Raw genomic sequence first — 8506 nt, forward strand, 5'->3', positions numbered from 1 at the left:
CTTGGCATTGGTGAGGTCTCAGTTGGAGAACTATGTCCAGTTCTGAGAGTCACATTTTAGGAAAGATGTGGATGAATTAGAGAGAGTACAGAGGGCAGCAACAAAAATGATAAAAGGTTTAGAAAATCTGACCTATGATGAAAAGTTTTAAAAAACTGGGCATGTTTATTCTGGAGAAAGAAAGAACTGGAGGGAGGGGCGGTGTTGACAACAGCAGGGCTGCCCGGGGGTGTGGCAAGTGAGGCATTTTGTCCCTGGCCCTGGGCCCCGCAGGGGCCCCCATAGGAGTTTTCAGGGGCCCCCATGACAGTTTTTGGTGGGTCTTCGGAAGCAGATCCTTCAGTGCTGCCGAACACACCCGGATCGAGTGAAGGACCTGCCGCCGAAAACCCAGAGCTGCTGCTTCTTCGGCGGCGGTGGCTCCTTCCGCTCCAGGTCTTCGGTGGCAGGGGCTCCTTCCACTCCGGGTCTTCGGTGGTGGATCCTTCACTTGCTCTGGGACCCACCGCCGAAGTGCCCAAAGACTCGAAGCAGAAGGACTCCCACTCCTGAAGACCCCAGGCCCCTTGGATCCTCTGGGCAGCCCTGAACAACAGTCTTCAAATACATTAAGGGCTGTTCTAAAGAGGAAGGAGATCAGTTGTTCTCCATGTCCACTGAAGGTAGGACAAGGAGTAATTAACTTAATCTGCAGCAAATGAAATTTAGGTTAGATGTTAGGGAAAACTTTCTAACAATAAACTCTGGAATCGGCTTCCATGGGAGGTTATGGAATCCCCATTGATGGAGCTTTTTAAGAACAGGGATGTCAGGGACAGTTTAGGTTTACTGAGCCCTGCCTCGGCGCAGGAGGCTGGGTGTGATGACCTCTAGATGTCCCTTCCAGCCTTACATTTCTATGATTCTATGAGTGGCATTAATACATGGGAGCCAGTTGGATGTTGCCAACAATTACATTGAAATAGAGACTACTATTGCAAACAAGCCCATGTCCTGACTTCCTCCATAGAATAGAAAATGTGGGTATAAAAGTTGTTTTTCACACAAGTCACTGAGTGACACTGTAACATAGTTTTATAGTACATATTAAGTTAATTCTCCGTCAGCTTAAGAAGAAATATCCTGATATATTACCACTTAGGGTTGCTGGAAAACTAACTGGATTATAAATATCAATATCTGTTTAAAAGCACCGTTCCCCATCAAAGGCTAAAGGCCTAAAGGTTTTATTCCTATAACTCACATATTTCCTTCTGTAAAACTTCTCCCTTCTGCATATACTCACTCTTCCCTGTAAATTGGTCTCAAAGCAAGTTACATTCCCCACCCTACATACACTAATTTGTAACCCTTTCATACATAAATTTCATGGTTTACCCCAAACCTTTTCCAAAATCTCAGGAAAACCAGCAACAAAAGTAGGGAGAGAGAGACTAGATATATAGATCTTAAAGTTAAAATGTTATAAAGGGAAGCACTACACTATACACATTGCTTTTAGAAGGGGAAATGTCATGCCCTTCCTACTCATCTTCCTTCAAGGCTCTGTAATATTTAAAGCTGGAAGGTACAAAATGATTCAAAGCAATATCCCATCTGTTATCCCTGTTCCAAACTTGTATGCAGAGTGTGTCTGAAATGTCCAAATAAAGAGCTGTATCTCTTGATCTAGACCGTAATTACCATAAAAATAGAGTTCATACCTACACTTGTTTGCTACAAACAGATGGCTGCTTGCTTTTTTGTCCCATTACACTGCAGCTCTGTCCCATTAGATTCTCTTTGTGGAGAGTGACAGCCTGTGAGGTCAGTTTTCTGACAAGGTCATCTGCCTTCAGAGTATGAAGAGAACGGCACAGAAAGTGGGTTGGGTTATATTTAGAGTTTGGTCCAAGTCTGTGCCATGGTTCCCTACTGTCTCTCCCTTGCAGCACTGTCTCGTGTCTCTGGATATAACTCTCTGCTGCTGCTACTCAGCCTACAATATACAAACAGAAAAATCATTCTGAATTACTGTTGTGACTAGGTTTCTCAACTTGCTAAAACAAGTGAATTGGGAGCTCAGAGGAGGAATCATCAATTTCCCTCATTCTGTATCTTTAAATAGACAATTTTCTTTATGAAAGTGGATTTGCCCCTTTGGAGTGAATGAGAGGAAGGAAATTCTCCAGAATACAGCAGACGAAGATTTCCTTCACTAATGTAAGTTTTTTTTTCCTTGATAATATCATCATCATTGAGAAATTGAGTCATTTGTTTAATGCACCAGACATGATTCTTCTGTTAGACCTGTACTCTATTTACCCTTAACATGAATGTTTTTTGGGTTAATGACCTGAATATGGGTCTGGAGAAATTCTCAGCTATTTGACTGATGATGTATAAAATACTAATTCGCATTATTAATATGAAAAGTAAACAGGAAAATAATTAAGAATACACCAGCATGTGCAACACAGTATCCATGTCTGATTAAACCAGATTTATGAACATCACAGTAAATATTACAGATTTAGTATTAGAAAGTGCACACCAAGAAAAGAAACTGTTACATTCTGGAAGTAAGCAAAAAGCGTGTATACGTGAGAATATATGTGAATGTATGCATGTCTGTGTAGTTACTGATTATATATATATATATATATGCATTAAGTATATGCAGATTCCAAAAATAAACTTTCCATTGACAGTAAGCATGTAAAATAGGGTCCACTGCAAGCAGCAAGGATCATTTTAAACAAAGATCACTCAAAAAGGTGCTCAGCTCTCTCACATTTCCAAAGAAGTTGCACAGCTTCAGGGCAGCTTTAGGCAGAATACAGGGGTCATACGATAGCGGTGTTTTCTTTACAACAGAATGCTTCAGACTGGTAGCACATTGTTTCCTTATAAAACTTAAAAGCAAAAGTAGTTTAATTGTTTTCCTTATCTACTTTAATCTGTTATGATGTCTACAAGAAAAACATGGACAGAATACAACATGCCATATGTAGTAACGGTTAGGAAGAAATCTATCCAACTAGAGAGGTGACATGTTTATTACTTAAACTTTACAGAATCATACAACGCTAATTTCCTTTCCACAGGAATGTGAGGAACAAAGGAATCTGTTTACAGTGATGTCTGACATAAATGAATCTCTGTTCATAATGAAGTAAAGAATCCTGAGTTGTTTCAGTGCATCATGGCATGCACCTTGCAATTCTTAACATTACAATGAATTTCTAATTAGAGCTAAACACTTCTGCAGGGTGAAAAAATGGCTTTCCTGTGTATTCTCCCATCACATTAAGTTCTTGTTTTAATGCAAACTGTGAAATGATACTCAAACAATAATACTAGCACACCTGAAGTATTACAAACCTTATAAGTACAGTACACATAATAAAATCAATATGTTGTTACTGCCAGATCTTTCGTTGGTCATGCTGGCCTTATGGAGTCATCTTAGTGGAGATACACCAATAGAAATAAGGTGTAAGGGCAGTTTAATGCAATAGCCTCCTGTGTGATTATTTATGTCCTTAGCCTTAATAAACATCTCTACAAGTCTCAGTCATTCAATGCTAATGTGCTAGGATTCTCAAATGTAAAACTTTAGTCTATTTTTGCTTTTGATTTGCTCATGTACCACGCATTGGTGCTAATGAATGTTATAAGGATGACTGATAAGGCTGTTACTAGCCCCCAAATGTGTGACATGGTCTGGGTCCATCCCTTGTTCTGCTGGATGGCAGAACAAATAAATGAGCCCCTAACACACTTCAGATCACATGACATCACCATCCAATGTCATGAGTCAACATGAGGAGGTTGTGTTGCTATGTGATGAGGATATGTCACAATGTGTTAATGGAAGATGGACGTATACACCACTGCAACACCACAATGGCTTTCTGAAAAGCAAATGCAAATAGGTGTCAATTCTAGAAAACACTCAGCCAATAAGTTTCACTGTGAACAAAAGCTCCAGACATTTTTGATGTTGTACCACTAGAAGTTCTCCTTTCTGTCCCCAGTGCAAACTTGTTGCAAAAGCCTATACCTCAGTTGACGCAACTGAAGGCTGGTGGCCTTTATTTTAGGAAGAATAATAAGGCAACAGGAGAGCACTACCACTCATATGGAATTAGTTCATCTATGCAATGCTGTCCAGTTCAATTTCTGTAATTAATTCCTGTCTCCTTTTTCTAATATATCTGCTTTTAAACTCATTTGTATAGTATATTACATTAGACTATAAAAGTATAATGCTTACATTCTGTCAGAGTCTCACATGCAAGGAATTTATCTTGATCATTTATCTTGATCACTTCTCTTAGCTTATATAAAATCACCCTCTGATGTTTCCTTCTTTCCAATTTCATTTAGCAATGTACTTGCAAGACCTGAGTATTTGACTGATTTTTGGCATCACAAAAGATATAATGGCTGACATCCATTTCCAAAAAAGTGCTTCCTAAGAGTTCATGGATCTTAACGAATAACTGTTAAAGGAATCTGTCATTGTGTAGATTTGGGCTAAGTAGGAGGTGATCATTTAGAGATCTTCTGGAGGATTTTTTAATGTGAGGAAACTGGAGGACAACATACTGTATGTTGGGCTGTAGAAGTGTTAATGTGTTTCTAAAGTTCATTACCAGGTAAGGACTTAATAGCATTGAGCAGTTACCAAAATAAACTAAAAATAGTAACAAGTCTTTGTAGACAGAATTGTTTTTACCAGGATGAGAGAAAATATATGAGGAGTGCCTGTATGTTGATTACTCATATGCTGCCAGCTGTCCAGGCAGAGCTCCAAGGGCACATTCATCAATTCATAGATTCCAAGGCCAGAAGGAACCATTGTGAACCAATGTGACCATTTAGTCTGATCTTCTATAACGGAGGCCAGACAACTTCCCCAAAATAATTTGTAGTGCAGATCTTTTAGAAGAACATCCAATCTTGATTTTAAAACTGCCAGTAATGGAGAATCCACCACAACCCCTGGTAAATCATTCCAATGGCTAAATACTCTCAACATTAGAGATTTATGCCTCATTTTCAGTTTAAATTTGTCTAGCTTCAACTTCCAGCCATTGGATCATATTATACCTTTCTCTGCTAGATTGAGGAGCCTGATTTAAATATTTGTTCCCCATGTAGGTACATATAAACAGTAATCAAGTCACCACTTAACTTTCTCTTTATTAAGCCAGTGGTTCTAAACCAGGGGTACATGTACCTGTGGGGGTACGCAGAGGTCTTCCAGAGGATACATCAACTCATCTACAGATTTGCCTAGTTTTACAACAGGCTACTTAAAAAGCACTAGCAAAATCAATACAAACTAAAATTTCACACAGACAAAATGAGAACATAAGCAATTTATCAGTAACAGTGCACTGTGAAACTTTTGTATTTTTATGTCTGATTTTGTAAGCAAGTAGTTTTTAAGTGAGGTGAATCTTGGGGGTACACAAGACAAATCCGATTCCTGAAAGGGATGCAGTAGTCTGGAAAGGTTGAGAACCACTGTATAAAACTAACTAGATCAAGCTCCTTGAGTCTATCCCTATACAACTTGTTTTCTAATCCTTTAGTCATTCTCGTGGCTCTTCTATGAATACTCTCCAATTCATCAACATCCTTCTTGAATTGTGAGCAGCAGAACCGGACACAGTATTCAGTGGCCATCACACCAGTGCTAAAAACTGAGGTAAAATAATAATTCTGGTGTCAACAGAGTAAACAGATGGGTGACCAAATCCAAACACCACGCGTATCAGCTGGAATTATTCAATCATATTCAGATAGCCAGTACTGATGCTAATATGCTCCCCTACACCGAGCACCTCCCAATGCAACCAAACAGCAACTGGAACTGGGGTATTCTGCTCACTCCTGCTGTCCCTGACCCAAAAGGGAATGGAATCACTACTCAGGCTCTGAGGTGGGGTCAGAATATGTGACAATTTTCCCAAGTGACTCCCTTTGGCTGGTGATCAGGATGAAGAGGGCACTGCGCCCAGCATCCCTCAGCCAAAGGAAAAGTAATGTGATGGGAGAGAATAGGGCTGCAATGGAAGAGGGAAGAAAGAGAGAAAGTGGCCAAATATATTCAAAACTAAATCACTGTCTAATTAGCGGCAATTCAGTTGCTCTCATGCATAAGCATTTATTCTGTGGCAGCAACTTGAGGGGAACCAGGTTGGAGCCCCATTGTGCTAGCCTCAGTATACGGAAAATGGCAGTCCTTGCCCTCATCCAGCTTACAGTCTAGGGGTATGCCTACACTACCTGTCAGATCGGTAGCGATCGGTTTATCGGGGATCGATATATTGCGTCTCATCTAGATGCGATATATCGATCCCCGAACACGCTCCTGTCGATTCTGGAACTCCACCAGGGCGAGTGGCGGTAGTGGAGTTGACAGGGGGAGACGCGGCCGTCGATCCGCGCTGTGAGGACAGGAGGTAAGTCAAAATAAGATACTTCGACTTCAGCTACGGTATTCCCGTAGCTGAAGTTGCGTATCTTACATCGACCCCATCCCCCAGCGTAGACCAGGCCTAGGATTCTTCATTAGGTCATCCCACGAGCTGAACACAGATTTCCCATGGAATAATTATGCTGCATTTCATGTTTTATGCAGGCGTGCTGTGCTTGCAAATTAACTCATTTCAACACTGTTTCATGCTGATTATTGTGACTCTCAGCATGCACTATTACGGGAAATGACAATGGAGACGGTGCTTTCACATATGCAAAAGAAGGATGATGGGCTGGCTATTAGATAGCCAATAAGGACAACAAAAAATTTCAAAACTGGAGTTAAGCAAAGAATTCACCACATCATTTCATTTTCTGCTGAAGAATCTATTTTCCCACCTCATTTTACTAGTGACAGGGAAGAAGAAAAATCAGAGTTGATACAACAAGCCACACAGCCCCAAGCTGCGTCTGACCTGCTTTTACAAATCCATCTCTCACAATGCGACAGAAAAAAAGAAAAAACTTGTCAATGGGGTTGCCCGCTGGATTTCTCCCTCTGTGCACCAGACAAATAACATCTTAGTGACATCTCACTGTAGAGCAACAGATATTCTGCTCTGAGAAAAACAATGGAGTCCACAGCCTGTGTGCTCTCTCTCAGTCTGGGACATTGCTGGAGTGAACACAAACATCTTCGACACTGCATTTCAACTGAAAATATTATCCTTATATGGGATAATTCACTCTTACTCTCCCCAAAGTACCTGGCTTTGTGCTTCTATCCAAGGGGAGCCTGGGGACAGCCACCTGCAGTCATGAGCAGGCTACAGGGGCTATCACAGCCTCTTTGTGACTGCTATTACAGTTTATGGGCTGGAATATTGACTGCTATTCCTCTGTCCTCCATGCACAGATTCCTGGACACTGTATCCACTTAGACCTGGGTCTAGTGGTCCCTCCATCAACATATGCCCCAATACTCACCTCTGTAACAGACTATTCAGAATTGGCAAAGAACCTACTGCTGTGGCAGAAAGAGAACAGAGAGTCCCCCCTGTGTGGGATGAATTTTGCCCTTAGAGCCAACTCCTGGGGAAAATGGCACAACGTGAGTAAATGGGCCTTGTGCTCAGATTACAGCATGCAAAAAGCACAAGAATGAAACTGTAATCCATAACCACTACATGTAGTAGCCAGTGCCCACCTGAGCTTTTCAGGTACCACATGGTACCTCAGATGCAGACCCACTGTTGCCCCATATGCAGATGCTCTGGCCATGCTCACATCCTACCCCTAACCCTCACCTACAGGCAAATTAGGGAGTTCTACTACATGGATGCCCATTGCCCAGCCACTCACACAACACAAGGGTGACGTTTGGGACCAGCTGCAGGGAAGCCATGTCATGATTTGCCCCTTTGATTCTCTTAGAGGAGAGTATTTTTTTAAAATGCCCCTTATGCTTTGTTGGGTGAGGAGGGAGAATAACAATGAAATCTTTATTTAAGAAAAGAAAAAAAAGATGACAAGAGAATTAAAATGACCAGATCACAGTATTTGAACCATTTGATTTGCCATGCAAAGAAACATCCCAGTTTTGTGTGCATTAGTTTATACATTTTCAGGATAAAGATGATTATCTCTACCTTACATATCCACTTTCAGTCGTATATGAAAAGTGATGACTTTTATATTCAAAATGAAACATAGCTGTTTACAGCTTCCAGACTACTGACAAATTAGAGCAGTAAACTGAAAATGAGCATTAAGGTTGGAGATCTATTTCTTTCCATGGCAACAGATGTTCTATAGCAGGTTCACAGATAGATCCTTGCTCCTACAAGGGATTAGCTCAGAAAAGTCCAGAAGGAAGACAGTAAGGGGAAATTACTATAACATCTCCACCGTGACCTGTGTCATAAACAGATAGCTAAGGGTTAATGTTTCTTTTACCTGTAAAGGGTTAACAAAGGGAACCAAACACCTGACCAGAGGACCAATCAGAAAACAAGAGTTTTCAAATCTCAAG

General features: G+C 40.9%; 1 protein-coding gene across 5 annotated transcripts in view; it reads right to left on the minus strand.

Moving 5' to 3' along the window:
- The window catches only part of CMSS1 (cms1 ribosomal small subunit homolog), a 372753-nt gene that overhangs the window by 55748 nt on the left and 308499 nt on the right, over positions 1 to 8506 (minus strand). Inside the window, exon 1 of one of the 5 annotated variants that reach the window (XM_032776668.2) lies at positions 1708 to 1797. The exons of 3 other annotated variants lie outside the window; for them this stretch is intronic. The gene's annotated coding sequence lies outside the window, so the exon portion shown is untranslated. Of the gene's footprint in view, positions 1 to 1703; positions 1798 to 8506 lie in introns of those variants that run through there. One more of the 5 variants, XM_032776667.2, reaches the window with a different exon arrangement.

Source organism: Chelonoidis abingdonii, chromosome 1, assembly GCF_003597395.2.
Source record: "Chelonoidis abingdonii isolate Lonesome George chromosome 1, CheloAbing_2.0, whole genome shotgun sequence".
Taxonomy (NCBI): domain Eukaryota; kingdom Metazoa; phylum Chordata; order Testudines; family Testudinidae; genus Chelonoidis; species Chelonoidis abingdonii.